The sequence below is a fragment of the Schistocerca serialis genome, chromosome 10, assembly GCF_023864345.2.
Source record: "Schistocerca serialis cubense isolate TAMUIC-IGC-003099 chromosome 10, iqSchSeri2.2, whole genome shotgun sequence".
Lineage (NCBI taxonomy): Eukaryota > Metazoa > Arthropoda > Insecta > Orthoptera > Acrididae > Schistocerca > Schistocerca serialis.
The window spans coordinates 64,118,733-64,137,542 of NC_064647.1; positions in this window are offsets into that span (position 1 = coordinate 64,118,733).

Genomic DNA, 18,810 nt, shown 5'->3' on the forward strand with positions numbered 1-18,810 from the left:
TGACGATGAAGCACAGAAATTGCATCCGAATTTAATACAAAAGGCACAATGCCGACTTAAGTACAGGGGGACTGACACTCTCACTTTCTACGATCTGGACCTCTCCTGCGAGTCCAGTTTTAGATTCTGATGCCTCACTTCCGGTTTACTGTATACCTTGCACCTTCTCATTGACGATGAAGCACAGAAATTGCATCCGAATTTAATACAAAAGGCACAATGCCGACTTAAGTACAGGAGAACTGACACTCTCACTTTCTACGATCTGGACCTCTCCTGCGAGTCCAGTTTTAGATTCTGATGCCTCACTTCCGGTTTACTGTATACCTTGCATCTTCTCATTGACGATGAAGCACAGAAATTGCATCCGAATTTAATACAAAAGGCACAATCCCGTCTTAAGTACAGGAGGACTGACACTCTCACTTTCTACGATCTGGACCTCTCCTGCGAGTCCAGTTTTAGATTCTGATGCCTCACTTCCAGTTTACTGTATACCTTGCATCTTCTCATTGACGATGAAGCACAGAAATTGCATCCGAATTTAATACAAAAGGCACAATGCCGACTTAAGTACAGGGGGACTGACACTCTCACTTTCTACGATCTGGACCTCTCCTGCGAGTCCAGTTTTAGATTCTGATGCCTCACTTCCGGTTTACTGTATACCTTGCATCTTCTCATTGACGATGAAGCACAGAAATTGCATCCGAATTTAATACAAAAGGCACAATGCCGACTTAAGTACAGGAGGACTGACACTCACTTTCTACGATCTGGACCTCTCCTGCGAGTCCAGTTTTAGATTCTGATGCCTCACTTCCGGTTTACTGTATACCTTGCATCTTCTCATTGACGATGAAGCACAGAAATTGCATCCGAATTTAATACAAAAAGCACAATGCCGACTTAAGTACAGGAGGACTGACACTCTCACTTTCTTCGATCTGGACGTCTCCTGCGAATCCAGTTTTAGATTCTGATGCCTCACTTCCGGTTTACTGTATACCTTGCATCTTCTCATTGACGATGAAGCACAGAAATTGCATCCGAATTTAATACAAAAGGCACAATGCCGACTTAAGTACAGGAGGACTGACACTCTCACTTTCTACGATCTGGACCTCTCCTGCGAGTCCAGTTTTAGATTCTGATGCCTCACTTCCGGTTTACTGTATACCTTGCACCTTCTCATTGACGATGAAGCACAGAAATTGCATCCGAATTTAATACAAGAGGCACAATGCCGACTTGAGTACAGGAGGACTGACACTCTCACTTTCTACGATCTGGACCTCCCTGCGAGTCCAGTTTTAGATTCTGATGCCTCACTTCCGGTTTACTGTATACCTTGCACCTTCTCATTGACGATGAAGCACAGAAATTGCATCCGAATTTAATACAAAAGGCACAATGCCGACTTAAGTACAGGAGGACTGACACTCTCACTTTCTACGATCTGGACCTCTCCTGCGAGTCCAGTTTTAGATTCTGATGCCTTACTTCCGGTTTACTGTATACCTTGCACCTTCTCATTGACGATGAAGCACAGAAATTGCATTCGAATTTAATACATAAGGCACAATGCCGACTTAAGTACAGGAGGACGGACACTCTCACTTTCTACGATCTGGACCTCTCCTGCGAGTCCAGTTTTAGATTCTGATGCCTCACTTCCGGTTTACTGTATACCGTGCACCTTCTCATTGACGATGAAGCACAGAAATTGCATCCGAATTTAATACAAAAGGCACAATGCCGACTTAAGTACAGGAGGACTGACACTCTCACTTTCTACGATCTGGACCTCTCCTGCGAGTCCAGTTTTAGATTCTGATGCCTCACTTCCGGTTTACTGTATACCTTGCACCTTCTCATTGACGATGAAGCACAGAAATTGCATCCGAATTTAATACAAAAGGCACAATGCTGACTTAAGTACAGGAGGACTGACACTCTCACTTTTTACGATCTGGACCTCTCCTGCGAGTCCAGTGTTAGATTCTGATGCCTCACTTCCGGTTTACTGTATACCTTGCACCTTCTCATTGACGATGAAGCACAGAAATTGCATCCGAATTTAATACAAAAGGCACAATGCCGATTTAAGTACAGGAGGACTGACACTCTCACTTTCTACGATCTGGACCTCTCCTGCGAGTCCAGTTTTAGATTCTGATGCCTCACTTCCGGTTTACTGTATACCTTGCACCTTCTCATTGACGATGAAGCACAGAAATTGCATCCGAATTTAATACAAGAGGCACAATGCCGACTTAAGTACAGGAGGACTGACACTCTCACTTTCTACGATCTGGACCTCTCCTGCGAGTCCAGTTTTAGATTCTGATGCCTCACTTCCGGTTTACTGTATACCTTGCATCTTCTCATTGACGATGTAGCACAGAAATTTCATCCGAATTTAATACAAAAGGCACAATGCCGACTTAAGTACAGGAGGACTGACACTCTCACTTTCTACGATCTGGACCTCTCCTGCGAGTCCAGTTTTAGATTCTGATGCCTCACTTCCGGTTTACTGTATACCTTGCATCTTCTCATTGACGATGAAGCACAGAAATTGCATCCGAATTTAATACAAAAGGCACAATGCCGACTTAAGTACAGGAGGACTGACAATCTCACTTTCTACGATCTGGACGTCTCCTGCGAGTCCAGTTTTAGATTCTGATGCCTCACTTCCGGTTTACTGTATACCTTGCACCTTCTCAGTGACGATGAAGCACAGAAATTGCATCCGAATTTAATACAAAAGGCACAATGCCGACTTAAGTACAGGAGGACTGACACTCTCACTTTCTACGATCTGAACCTCTCCTGCGAGTCCAGTTTTAGATTCTGATGCTTCACTTCCGGTTTACTGTATACCTTGCACCTTCTCATTGACGATGAAGCACAGAAATTGCATCCGAATTTAATACAAAAGGCACAATGCCGACTAAGTACAGGAGGACTGACACTCTCACTTTCTACGATCTGGACCTCTCCTGCGAGTCCAGTTTTAGATTCTGATGCCTCACTTCCGGTTTACTGTATACCTTGCATCTTCTCATTGACGATGTAGCTCAGAAATTTCATCCGAATTTAATACAAAAGGCACAATGCCGACTTAAGTACAGGAGGACTGACACTCTCACTTTCTACGATCTGGACCTCTCCTGCGAGTCCAGTTTTATATTCTGATGCCTCACTTCCGGTTTACTGTATACCTTGCATCTTCTCATTGACGATGAAGCACAGAAATTGCATCCGAATTTAATACAAAAGGCACAATGCCGACTTAAGTACAGGAGGACTGACACTCTCACTTTCTACGATCTGGACGGCTCCTGCGAGTACAGTTTTAGATTCTGATGCCTCACTTCCGGTTTACTGTATACCTTGCACCTTCTCATTGACGATGAAGCACAGAAATTGCATCCGAATTTAATACAAAAGGCAAAATGCCGACTTAAGTACAGGAGGACTGACACTCTCACTTTCTACGATCTGGACCTCTCCTGCGAGTCCAGTTTTAGATTCTGATGCCTCACTTCCGGTTTACTGTATACCTTGCACCTTCTCATTGACGATGAAGCACAGAAATTGCATCCGAATTTAATACAAAAGGCACAATGCCGACTTAAGTACAGGGGGACTGACACTCTCACTTTCTACGATCTGGACCTCTCCTGCGAGTCCAGTTTTAGATTCTGATGCCTCACTTCCGGTTTACTGTATACCTTGCACCTTCTCATTGACGATGAAGCACAGAAATTGCATCCGAATTTAATACAAAAGGCACAATGCCGACTTAAGTACAGGAGAACTGACACTCTCACTTTCTACGATCTGGACCTCTCCTGCGAGTCCAGTTTTAGATTCTGATGCCTCACTTCCGGTTTACTGTATACCTTGCATCTTCTCATTGACGATGAAGCACAGAAATTGCATCCGAATTTAATACAAAAGGCACAATCCCGTCTTAAGTACAGGAGGACTGACACTCTCACTTTCTACGATCTGGACCTCTCCTGCGAGTCCAGTTTTAGATTCTGATGCCTCACTTCCAGTTTACTGTATACCTTGCATCTTCTCATTGACGATGAAGCACAGAAATTGCATCCGAATTTAATACAAAAGGCACAATGCCGACTTAAGTACAGGGGGACTGACACTCTCACTTTCTACGATCTGGACCTCTCCTGCGAGTCCAGTTTTAGATTCTGATGCCTCACTTCCGGTTTACTGTATACCTTGCATCTTCTCATTGACGATGAAGCACAGAAATTGCATCCGAATTTAATACAAAAGGCACAATGCCGACTTAAGTACAGGAGGACTGACACTCACTTTCTACGATCTGGACCTCTCCTGCGAGTCCAGTTTTAGATTCTGATGCCTCACTTCCGGTTTACTGTATACCTTGCATCTTCTCATTGACGATGAAGCACAGAAATTGCATCCGAATTTAATACAAAAAGCACAATGCCGACTTAAGTACAGGAGGACTGACACTCTCACTTTCTTCGATCTGGACGTCTCCTGCGAATCCAGTTTTAGATTCTGATGCCTCACTTCCGGTTTACTGTATACCTTGCATCTTCTCATTGACGATGAAGCACAGAAATTGCATCCGAATTTAATACAAAAGGCACAATGCCGACTTAAGTACAGGAGGACTGACACTCTCACTTTCTACGATCTGGACCTCTCCTGCGAGTCCAGTTTTAGATTCTGATGCCTCACCTCCGGTTTACTGTATACCTTGCACCTTCTCATTGACGATGAAGCACAGAAATTGCATCCGAATTTAATACAAGAGGCACAATGCCGACTTGAGTACAGGAGGACTGACACTCTCACTTTCTACGATCTGGACCTCCCTGCGAGTCCAGTTTTAGATTCTGATGCCTCACTTCCGGTTTACTGTATACCTTGCACCTTCTCATTGACGATGAAGCACAGAAATTGCATCCGAATTTAATACAAAAGGCACAATGCCGACTTAAGTACAGGAGGACTGACACTCTCACTTTCTACGATCTGGACCTCTCCTGCGAGTCCAGTTTTAGATTCTGATGCCTTACTTCCGGTTTACTGTATACCTTGCACCTTCTCATTGACGATGAAGCACAGAAATTGCATTCGAATTTAATACATAAGGCACAATGCCGACTTAAGTACAGGAGGACGGACACTCTCACTTTCTACGATCTGGACCTCTCCTGCGAGTCCAGTTTTAGATTCTGATGCCTCACTTCCGGTTTACTGTATACCGTGCACCTTCTCATTGACGATGAAGCACAGAAATTGCATCCGAATTTAATACAAAAGGCACAATGCCGACTTAAGTACAGGAGGACTGACACTCTCACTTTCTACGATCTGGACCTCTCCTGCGAGTCCAGTTTTAGATTCTGATGCCTCACTTCCGGTTTACTGTATACCTTGCACCTTCTCATTGACGATGAAGCACAGAAATTGCATCCGAATTTAATACAAAAGGCACAATGCTGACTTAAGTACAGGAGGACTGACACTCTCACTTTTTACGATCTGGACCTCTCCTGCGAGTCCAGTGTTAGATTCTGATGCCTCACTTCCGGTTTACTGTATACCTTGCACCTTCTCATTGACGATGAAGCACAGAAATTGCATCCGAATTTAATACAAAAGGCACAATGCCGATTTAAGTACAGGAGGACTGACACTCTCACTTTCTACGATCTGGACCTCTCCTGCGAGTCCAGTTTTAGATTCTGATGCCTCACTTCCGGTTTACTGTATACCTTGCACCTTCTCATTGACGATGAAGCACAGAAATTGCATCCGAATTTAATACAAGAGGCACAATGCCGACTTAAGTACAGGAGGACTGACACTCTCACTTTCTACGATCTGGACCTCTCCTGCGAGTCCAGTTTTAGATTCTGATGCCTCACTTCCGGTTTACTGTATACCTTGCATCTTCTCATTGACGATGTAGCACAGAAATTTCATCCGAATTTAATACAAAAGGCACAATGCCGACTTAAGTACAGGAGGACTGACACTCTCACTTTCTACGATCTGGACCTCTCCTGCGAGTCCAGTTTTAGATTCTGATGCCTCACTTCCGGTTTACTGTATACCTTGCATCTTCTCATTGACGATGAAGCACAGAAATTGCATCCGAATTTAATACAAAAGGCACAATGCCGACTTAAGTACAGGAGGACTGACAATCTCACTTTCTACGATCTGGACGTCTCCTGCGAGTCCAGTTTTAGATTCTGATGCCTCACTTCCGGTTTACTGTATACCTTGCACCTTCTCAGTGACGATGAAGCACAGAAATTGCATCCGAATTTAATACAAAAGGCACAATGCCGACTTAAGTACAGGAGGACTGACACTCTCACTTTCTACGATCTGGACCTCTCCTGCGAGTCCAGTTTTAGATTCTGATGCCTCACTTCCGGTTTACTGTATACCTTGCACCATCTCATTGACGATGAAGCACAGAAATTGCATCCGTATTTAATACAAAAGGCACAATGCCGACTTAAGTACAGGTGGACTGACACTCTCACTTTCTACATTCTGGACCTCTCCTGCGAGTCCAGTTTTATATTCTGATGCCTCACTTCCGGTTTACTGTATACCTTGCATCTTCTCATTGACGATGAAGCACAGAAATTGCATCCGAATTTAATACAAAAGGCACAATGCCGACTTAAGTACAGGAGGACTGACACTCTCACTTTCTACGATCTGGACGTCTCCTGCGAGTCCAGTTTTAGATTCTGATGCCTCACTTCCGGTTTACTGTATACCTTGCACCTTCTCATTGACGATGAAGCACAGAAATTGCATCCGAATTTAATACAAAAGGCAAAATGCCGACTTAAGTACAGGAGGACTGACACTGTCACTTTCTACGATCTGGACCTCTCCTGCGAGTCCAGTTTTAGATTCTGATGCCTCACTTCCGGTTTACTGTATACCTTGCACCTTCTCATTGACGATGAAGCACAGAAATTGCATCCGAATTTAATACAAAAGGCACAATGCCGACTTAAGTACAGGGGGACTGACACTCTCACTTTCTACGATCTGGACCTCTCCTGCGAGTCCAGTTTTAGATTCTGATGCCTCACTTCCGGTTTACTGTATACCTTGCACCTTCTCATTGACGATGAAGCACAGAAATTGCATCCGAATTTAATACAAAAGGCACAATGCCGACTTAAGTACAGGAGGACTGACACTCTCACTTTCTACGATCTGGACCTTTCCTGCGAGTCCAGTTTTAGATTCTGATGCCTCACTTCCGGTTTACTGTATACCTTGCATCTTCTCATTGACGATGAAGCACAGAAATTGCATCCGAATTTAATACAAAAGGCACAATCCCGACTTAAGTACAGGAGGACTGACACTCTCACTTTCTACGATCTGGTCCTCTCCTGCGAGTCCAGTTTTAGATTCTGATGCCTCACTTCCAGTTTACTGTATACCTTGCATCTTCTCATTGTCGATGAAGCACAGAAATTGCATCCGAATTTAATACAAAAGGCACAATGCCGACTTAAGTACAGGGGGACTGACACTCTCACTTTCTACGATCTGGACCTCTCCTGCGAGTCCAGTTTTAGATTCTGATGCCTCACTTCCGGTTTACTGTATACCTTGCATCTTCTCATTGACGATGAAGCACAGAAATTGCATCCGAATTTAATACAAAAGGCACAATGCCGACTTAAGTACAGGAGGACTGACACTCACTTTCTACGATCTGGACCTCTCCTGCGAGTCCAGTTTTAGATTCTGATGCCTCACTTCCGGTTTACTGTATACCTTGCATCTTCTCATTGACGATGAAGCACAGAAATTGCATCCGAATTTAATACAAAAAGCACAATGCCGACTTAAGTACAGGAGGACTGACACTCTCACTTTCTTCGATCTGGACGTCTCCTGCGAATCCAGTTTTAGATTCTGATGCCTCACTTCCGGTTTACTGTATACCTTGCATCTTCTCATTGACGATGAAGCACAGAAATTGCATCCGAATTTAATACAAAAGGCACAATGCCGACTTAAGTACAGGAGGACTGACACTCTCACTTTCTACGATCTGGACCTCTCCTGCGAGTCCAGTTTTAGATTCTGATGCCTCACTTCCGGTTTACTGTATACCTCGCACCTTCTCATTGACGATGAAGCACAGAAATTGCATCCGAATTTTATACAAAAGGCACAATGCCGCCTTAAGTACAGGAGGACTGACACTCTCACTTTCTACGGTCTGGACCTCTCCTGCGAGTCCAGTTTTAGATTCTGATGCCTCACTTCCGGTTTACTGTATACCTTGCACCTTCTCATTGACGATGAAGCACAGAAATTGCATCCGAATTTAATACAAGAGGCACAAAGCCGACTTGAGTACAGGAGGACTGACACTCTCACTTTCTACGATCTGGACCTCCCTGCGAGTCCAGTTTTAGATTCTGATGCCTCACTTCCGGTTTACTGTATACCTTGCACCTTCTCATTGACGATGAAGCACAGAAATTGCATCCGAATTTAATACAAAAGGCACAATGCCGACTTAAGTACAGGAGGACTGACACTCTCACTATCTACGATCTGGACCTCTCCTGCGAGTCCAGTTTTTGATTCTGATGCCTTACTTCCGGTTTACTGTATACCTTGCACCTTCTCATTGACGATGAAGCACAGAAATTGCATTCGAATTTAATACATAAGGCACAATGCCGACTTAAGTACAGGAGGACTGACACTCTCACTTTCTACGATCTGGACCTCTCCTGCGAGTCCAGTTTTAGATTCTGATGCCTCACTTCCGGTTTACTGTATACCGTGCACCTTCTCATTGACGATGAAGCACAGAAATTGCATCCGAATTTAATACAAAAGGCACAATGCCGACTTAAGTACAGGAGGACTGACACTCTCACTTTCTACGATCTGGACCTCTCCTGCGAGTCCAGTTTTAGATTCTGATGCCTCACTTCCGGTTTACTGTATACCTTGCACCTTCTCATTGACGATGAAGCACAGAAATTGCATCCGAATTTAATACAAAAGGCACAATGCTGACTTAAGTACAGGAGGACTGACACTCTCACTTTCTACGATCTGGACCTCTCCTGCGAGTCCAGTTTTAGATTCTGATGCCTCACTTCCGGTTTACTGTATACCTTGCACCTTCTCATTGACGATGAAGCACAGAAATTGCATCCGAATTTAATACAAAAGGCACAATGCCGATTTAAGTACAGGAGGACTGACACTCTCACTTTCTACGATCTGGACCTCTCCTGCGAGTCCAGTTTTAGATTCTGATGCCTCACTTCCGGTTTACTGTATACCTTGCACCTCCTCATTGACGATGAAGCACAGAAATTGCATCCGAATTTAATACAAAAGGCACAATGCCGACTTAAGTACAGGAGGACCGACACTCTCACTTTCTACGATCTGGACCTCTCCTGCGAGTCCAGTTTTAGATTCTGATGCCTCACTTCCGGTTTACTGTATACCTTGCATCTTCTCATTGACGATGTAGCACAGAAATTTCATCCGAATTTAATACAAAAGGCACAATGCCGACTTAAGTACAGGAGGACTGACACTCTCACTTTCTACGATCTGGACCTCTCCTGCGAGTCCAGTTTTAGATTCTGATGCCTCACTTCCGGTTTACTGTATACCTTGCATCTTCTCATTGACGATGAAGCACAGAAATTGCATCCGAATTTAATACAAACGGCACAATGCCGACTTAAGTACAGGAGGACTGACAATCTCACTTTCTACGATCTGGACGTCTCCTGCGAGTCCAGTTTTAGATTCTGATGCCTCACTTCCGGTTTACTGTATACCTTGCACCTTCTCAGTGACGATGAAGCACAGAAATTGCATCCGAATTTAATACAAAAGGCACAATGCCGACTTAAGTACAGGAGGACTGACACTCTCACTTTCTACGATCTGGACCTCTCCTGCGAGTCCAGTTTTAGATTCTGATGCCTCACTTCCGGTTTACTGTATACCTTGCACCTTCTCATTGACGATGAAGCACAGAAATTGCATCCGAATTTAATACAAAAGGCACAATGCCGACTTAAGTACAGGTGGATTGACACTCTCACTTTCTTTGATCTGGACCTCTCCTGCGAGTCCAGTTTTAGATTCTGATGCCTCACTTCCGGTTTACTGTATACCTTGCACCTTCTCATTGACGATGAAGCACAGAAATTGCATCCGAATTTAATACAAAAGGCACAATGCCGACTTAAGTACAGGAGGACTGACACTCTCACTTTCTACGATCTGGACCTCTCCTGCGAGTCCAGTTTTAGATTCTGATGCTTCACTTCCGGTTTACTGTATACCTTGCACCTTCTCATTGACGATGAAGCACAGAAATTGCATCCGAATTTAATACAAAAGGCACAATGCCGACTTAAGTACAGGAGGACCGACACTCTCACTTTCTACGATCTGGACCTCTCCTGCGAGTCCAGTTTTAGATTCTGATGCCTCACTTCCGGTTTATTGTATACCTCGCACCTTCTCATTGACGATGAAGCACAGAAATTGCATCCGAATTTAATACAAAAGGCACAATGCCGACTGAAGTACAGTAGGACTGACACTCTCACTTTCTACGATCTGGACCTCTCCTGCGAGTCCAGTTTTAGATTCTGATGCCTCACTTCCGGTTTACTGCATACCTTGCACCTTCTCATTGACGATGAAGCACAGAAATTGCATCCGAATTTAATACAAAAGGCACAATGCCGACTTGAATACAGGAGGACTGACACTCTCACTTTCTACGATCTGGACCTCTCCTGCGAGTCCAGTTTTAGATTCTGATGCCTCACTTCCGGTTTACTGTATACCTTGCACCTTCTCATTGACGATGAAGCACAGAAATTGCATCCGAATTTAATACAAAAGGCACAATGCCGACTTAAGTACAGGAGGACTGACACTCTCACTTTCTACGATCTGGACCTCTCCTGCGAGTCCAGTTTTAGATTCTGATGCCTCACTTCCGGTTTACTGTATACCTTGCATCTTCTCATTGACGATGTAGCACAGAAATTTCATCCGAATTTAATACAAAAGGCACAATGCCGACTTAAGTACAGGAGGACTGACACTCTCATTTTCTACGATCTGGACCTCTCCTGCGAGTCCAGTTTTATATTCTGATGCCTCACTTCCGGTTTACTGTATACCTTGCATCTTCTCATTGACGATGAAGCACAGAAATTGCATCCGAATTTAATACAAAAGGCACAATGCCGACTTAAGTACAGGAGGACTGACACTCTCACTTTCTACGATCTGGACGTCTCCTGCGAGTCCAGTTTTAGATTCTGATGCCTCACTTCCGGTTTACTGTATACCTTGCACCTTCTCATTGACGATGAAGCAAAGAAATTGCATCCGAATTTAATACAAAAGGCAAAATGCCGACTTAAGTACAGGAGGACTGACACTCTCACTTTCTACGATCTGAACCTCTCCTGCGAGTCCAGTTTTAGATTCTGATGCCTCACTTCCGGTTTACTGTATACCTTGCACCTTCTCATTGACGATGAAGCACAGAAATTGCATCCGAATTTAATACAAAAGGCACAATGCCGACTTAAGTACAGGAGGACTGACACTCACTTTCTACGATCTGGACCTCTCCTGCGAGTCCAGTTTTAGATTCTGATGCCTCACTTCCGGTTTATTGTATACCTTGCATCTTCTCATTGACGATGAAGCACAGAAATTGCATCCGAATTTAATACAAAAAGCACAATGCCGACTTAAGTACAGGAGGACTGACACTCTCACTTTCTTCGATCTGGACGTCTCCTGCGAATCCAGTTTTAGATTCTGATGCCTCACTTCCGGTTTACTGTATCCCTTGCATCTTCTCATTGACGATGAAGCACAGAAATTGCATCCGAATTTAATACAAAAGGCACAATGCCGACTTAAGTACAGGAGAACTGACACTCTCACTTTCTACGATCTGGACCTCTCCTGCGAGTCCAGTTTTAGATTCTGATGCCTCACTTCCGGTTTACTGTATACCTCGCACCTTCTCATTGACGATGAAGCACAGAAATTGCATCCGAATTTAATACAAAAGGCACAATGCCGCCTTAAGTACAGGAGGACTGACACTCTCACTTTCTACGATCTGGACCTCTCCTGCGAGTCCAGTTTTAGATTCTGATGCCTCACTTCCGGTTTACTGTATACCTTGCACCTTCTCATTGACGATGAAGCACAGAAATTGCATCCGAATTTAATACAAGAGGCACAATGCCGACTTGAGTACAGGAGGACTGACACTCTCACTTTCTACGATCTGGACCTCCCTGCGAGTCCAGTTTTAGATTCTGATGCCTCACTTCCGGTTTACTGTATACCTTGCACCTTCTCATTGACGATGAAGCACAGAAATTGCATTCGAATTTAATACATAAGGCACAATGCCGACTTAAGTACAGGAGGACTGACACTCTCACTTTCTACGATCTGGACCTCTCCTGCGAGTCCAGTTTTAGATTCTGATGCCTCACTTCCGGTTTACTGTATACCGTGCACCTTCTCATTGACGATGAAGCACAGAAATTGCATCCGAATTTAATACAAAAGGCACAATGCCGACTTAAGTACAGGAGGACTGACACTCTCACTTTCTACGATCTGGACCTCTCCTGCGAGTCCAGTTTTAGATTCTGATGCCTCACTTCCGGTTTACTGTATACCTTGCACCTTCTCATTGACGATGAAGCACAGAAATTGCATCCGAATTTAATACAAAAGGCACAATGCTGACTTAAGTACAGGAGGACTGACACTCTCACTTTCTACGATCTGGACCTCTCCTGCGAGTCCAGTTTTAGATTCTGATGCCTCACTTCCGGTTTACTGTATACCTTGCACCTTCTCATTGACGATGAAGCACAGAAATTGCATCCGAATTTAATACAAAAGGCACAATGCCGACTTAAGTACAGGAGGACTGACACTCTCACTTTCTACGATCTGAACCTCTCCTGCGAGTCCAGTTTTAGATTCTGATGCCTCACTTCCGGTTTACTGTATACCTTGCACCTTCTCATTGACGATGAAGCACAGAAATTGCATCCGAATTTAATACAAAAGGCACAATGCCGACTTAAGTACAGGAGGACAGACACTCTCACTTTCTACGATCTGGACCTCTCCTGCGAGTCCAGTTTTAGATTCTGATGCCTCACTTCCGGTTTACTGTATACCTTGCATCTTCTCATTGACGATGTAGCACAGAAATTTCATCCGAATTTTATACAAAAGGCACAATGCCGACTTAAGTACAGGAGGACTGACACTCTCACTTTCTACGATCTGGACGTCTCCTGCGAGTCCAGTTTTAGATTCTGATGCCTCACTTCCGGTTTACTGTATACCTTGCACCTTCTCATTGACGATGAAGCACAGAAATTGCATCCGAATTTAATACAAAAGGCACAATGCCGACTTAAGTACAGGAGGACTGACACTCTCACTTTCTACGATCTGGACCTCACCTGCGAGTCCAGTTTTAGATTCTGATGCCTCACTTCCGGTTTACTGTATACCTTGCACCTTCTCATTGACGATGAAGCACAGAAATTGCATCCGAATTTAATACAAAAGGCACAATGCCGACTTAAGTACAGGGGGACTGACACTCTCACTTTCTACGATCTGGACCTCTCCTGCGAGTCCAGTTTTAGATTCTGATGCCTCACTTCCAGTTTACTGTATACCTTGCACCTTCTCATTGACGATGAAGCACAGAAATTGCATCCGAATTTAATACAAAAGGCACAATGCCGACTTAAGTACAGGAGGACTGACACTCTCACTTTCTACGATCTGGACCTCTCCTGCGAGTCCAGTTTTAGATTCTGATGCCTCACTTCCGGTTTACTGTATACCTTGCACCTTCTCATTGACGATGAAGCACAGAAATTGCATCCGAATTTAATACAAAAGGCACAATGCCGACTTAAGTACAGGAGGACTGACACTCTCACTTTCTACGATATGGACCTCTCCTGCGAGTCCAGTTTTAGATTCTGATGCCTCACTTCCGGTTTACTGTATACCTTGCACCTTCTCATTGACGATGAAGCACAGAAATTGCATCCGAATTTAATACAAAAGGCACAATGCCGACTTAAGTACAGGAAGACTGACACTCTCACTTTCTACGATCTGGAAATCTCCTGCGAGTCCAGTTTTAGATTCTGATGCCTCACTTCCGGTTTACTGTATACCTTGCATCTTCTCATTGACGATGAAGCACAGAAACTGCATCCGAATTTAATACAAAAGGCACAATCCCGTCTTAAGTACAGGAGGACTGACACTCTCACTTTCTACGATCTGGACCTCTCCTGCGAGTCCAGTTTTAGATTCTGATGCCTCACTTCCGGTTTACTGTATACCTTGCATCTTCTCATTGACGATGAAGCACAGAAATTGCATCCGAATTTAATACAAAAGGCACAATGCCGACTTAAGTACAGGAGGACTGACACTCTCACTTTCAACGATCTGGACCTCTCCGTCGAGTCCAGTTTTAGATTCTGATGCCTCACTTCCGGTTTACTGTATACCTTGCATCTTCTCATTGACGATGAAGCACAGAAATTGCATCCGAATTTAATACAAAAGGCACAATGCCGACTTAAGTACAGGAGGACAGACACTTTCACTTTCTACGATCTGGACCTCTCCTGCGAGTCCAGTTTTAGATTCTGATGCCTCACTTCAGGTTTACTGTATACCTTGCATCTTCTCATTGACGATGAAGCACAGAAATTGCATCCGAATTTCATACAAAAGGCACAATGCCGACTTAAGTACAGGAGGACTGACACTCTCACTTTCTACGATCTGGACCTCTCCTGCGAGTCCAGTTTTAGATTCTGATGCCTCACTTCCGGTTTACTGTATACCTTGCATCTTCTCATTGACGATGAAGCACAGAAATTGCATCCGAATTTTATACAAAAGGCACAATGCTGACTTAAGTACAGGAGGACTGACACTCTCACTTTCTTTGATCTGGACCTCTCCTGCGAGTCCAGTTTTAGATTCTGATGCCTCACTTCCGGTTTACTGTATACCTTGCAACTTCTCATTGACGATGACGCACAGAAATTGCATCCGAATATAATATAAAAGGCACAATGCCGACTTAAGTACAGGAGGACTGACACTCTCACTTTCTACGATCTGGACCTCTCCTGCGAGTCCAGTTTTAGATTCTGATGCCTCACTTCCGGTTTACTGTATACCTTGCATCTTCTCATTGACGATGAAGCACAGAAATTGCATCCGAATTTAATGCAAAAGGCACAATGCCGACTTAAGTACAGGAGGACTGACACTCTCACTTTCTACGATCTGGACCTCTCCTGCGAGTCCAGTTTTAGATTCTGATGCCTCACTTCCGGTTTACTGTATACCTTGCATCTTCTTATTGACGATGAAGCACAGAAATTGCATCCGAATTTAATACAAAAGGCACAATGCCGACTTAAGTACAGGAGGACTGACACTCTCACTTTCTACGATCTGGACCTCTCATGCGAGACCAGTTTTAGATTCTGATGCCTCACTTCCGGTTTACTGTATACCTTGCATCTTCTCATTGACGATGATGCACAGAAATTGCATCCGAATTTAATACTAAAGGCACAATGCCGACTTAAGTACAGGAGGACTGACACTCTCACTTTCTACGATCTGGACCTCTCCTGCGAGTCCAGTTTTAGATTCAGATGCCTCACTTCCGGTTTACTGTATACCTTGCATCTTCTCATTGACGATGAAGCACAGAAATTGCATCCGAATTTATTGCAAAAGGCACAATGCCGACTTAAGTACAGGAGGACTGACACTCTCACTTTCTACGATCTGGACCTCTCCTGCGAGTCCAGTTTTAGATTCTGATGCCTCACTTCCGGTTTACTGTATACCTTGCATCTTCTCATTGACGATGAAGCACAGAAATTGCATCCGAATTTAATACAAAAGGCACAATGCCGACTTAAGTACAGGAGGACAGACACTCTCACTTTCTACGATCTGTACCTCTCCTGCGAGTCCAGTTTTAGATTCTGATGCCTCACTTCCGGTTTACTGTATACCTTGCATCTTCTCATTGACGATGTAGCACAGAAATTGCATCCGAATTTAATACAAAAGGCACAATGCCGACTTAAGTACAGGAGGACTGACACTCTCACTTTCTTCGATCTGGACCTCTCCTGCGAGTCCAGTTTTAGATTCTGATGCCTCACTTCCGGTTTACTGTATACCTTGCATCTTCTCATTGACGATGAAGCACAGAAATTGCATCCGAATTTAATACAAAAGGCACAATGCCGACTTAAGTACAGGAGGACTGACACTCTCACTTTCTACGATCTGGACCTCTCCTGGGAGTCCAGTTTTAGATTCTGATGCCTCACTTCCGGTTTACTGTATACCTTGCATCTTCTCATTGACGATGAAGCACAGAAATTGCATCCGAATTTATTGCAAAAGGCACAATGCCGACTTAAGTACAGGAGGACTGACACTCTCACTTTCTACGATCTGGACCTCTCCTGCGAGTCCAGTTTTAGATTCTGATGCCTCACTTCCGGTTTACTGTATACCTTGCATCTTCTCATTGACGATGAAGCACAGAAATTGCATCCGAATTTAATACAAAAGGCACAATGCCGACTTAAGTACAGGAGGACTGACACTCTCACTTTCTACGATCTGGACCTCTCCTGCGAGTCCAGTTTAAGATTCTGATGCCTCACTTCCGGTTTACTGTATACCTTGCATCTTCTCATTGATGATGAAGCACAGAAATTGCATCCGAATTTAATACAAAAGGCACAATGCCGACTTAAGTACAGGAGGACTGACACTCTCACTTTCTACGATCTGGACCACTCCTGCGAGTCCAGTTTTAGATTCTGATGCCTCACTTCCGGTTTACTGTATACCTTGCATCTTCTCATTGACGATGAAGCACAGAAATTGCATCCGAATTTAATACAAAAGGCACAATGCCGACTTAAGTACAGGAGGACTGACACTCTCACTTTCTACGATCTGGACCTCTCCTGCGAGTCCAGTTTTAGATTCTGATGCCTCACTTCCGGTTTACTGTATACCTTGCATCTTCTCATTGACGATGAAGCACAGAAATTGCATCCGAATTTAATACAAAAGGCACAATGCCGACTTAAGTACAGGAGGACTGACACTCTCACTTTCTACGATCTGGACCTCTCCTGCGAGTCCAGTTTTAGATTCTGATGCCTCACTTCCGGTTTACTGTATACCTTGCATCTTCTCATTGACGATGAAGCACAGAAATTGCATCCGAAATTAATACAAAAGGCACAATGCCGACTTAAGTACAGGAGGACTGACACTCTCACTTTCTACGATCTGGACCTCTCCTGCGAGTCCAGTTTTAGATTCTGATGCCTCACTTCCGGTTTACTGCATACCTTGCATCTTCTCATTGACGATGAAGCACAGAAATTGCATCCGAATTTAATACAAAAGGCACAATGCCGACTTAAGTACAGGAGGACTGACACTCTCACTTTCTACGATCTGGACCTCTCCTGCGAGTCCAGTTTTAGATTCTGATGCCTCACTTCCGGTTTACTGTATACCTTGCATCTTCTCATTGACGATGTAGCACAGAAATTGCATCCGAATTTAATACAAAAGGCACAATGCCGACGTAAGTACAGGAGGACTGACACTCTCACTTTCTTCGATCTGGACCTCTCCTGCGAGTCCAGTTTTAGATTCTGATGCCTCACTTCCGGTTTACTGTATACCTTGCATCTTCTCATTGACGATGAAGCACAGAAATTGCATCCGAATTTAATACAAAAGGCACAATTCCGACTTAAGTACAGGAGGACTGACACTCTCACTTTCTACGATCTAGACCTCTCCTGCGAGTCCAGTTTTAGATTCTGATGCCTCACTTCCGGTTTAAAGTATACCTTGCATCTTCTCATTGACGTTGAAGCACAGAAATTGCATCCGAATTTAATACAAAAGGCACAATGCCGACTTAAGTACAGGAGGACTGACACTCTCACTTTCTACGATCTGGACCTCTCCTGCGAGTTCAGTTTTAGATTCTGATGCCTCACTTCCGGTTTACTGTATACCTTGCATCTTCTCATTGACGATGAAGCACAGAAATTGCATCCGTATTTAATACAAAAGGCACAATGCCGACTTAAGTACAGGAGGACTGACACTCTCACTTTCTACGATCTGGACCCCTCCTGCGAGTCCAGTTTTAGATTTTGATGCCTCACTTCCGGTTTACTGTATACCTTGCATCTTCTCATTGACGATGAAGCACAGAAATTGCATCCGAATTTAATACAAAAGGCACAATGCCGACTTAAGTACAGGAGGACTGACACTCTCACTTTCTACGATCTGGACCTCTCCTGCGAGTCCAGTTTTAGATTCTGATGCCTCACTTCCGGTTTACTGTATACCTTGCATCTTCTCATTCACGATGAAGCACAGAAATTGCATCCGAATTTAATACAAAAGGCAAAATGCCGACTTAAGTACAGGAGGACTGACACTCTCACTTTCTACGATCTGGACCTCTCCTGCGAGTCCAGTTTTAGAATCTGATGCCTCACTTCCGGTTTACTGTATACCTTGCATCTTCTCATTGACGATGAAGCA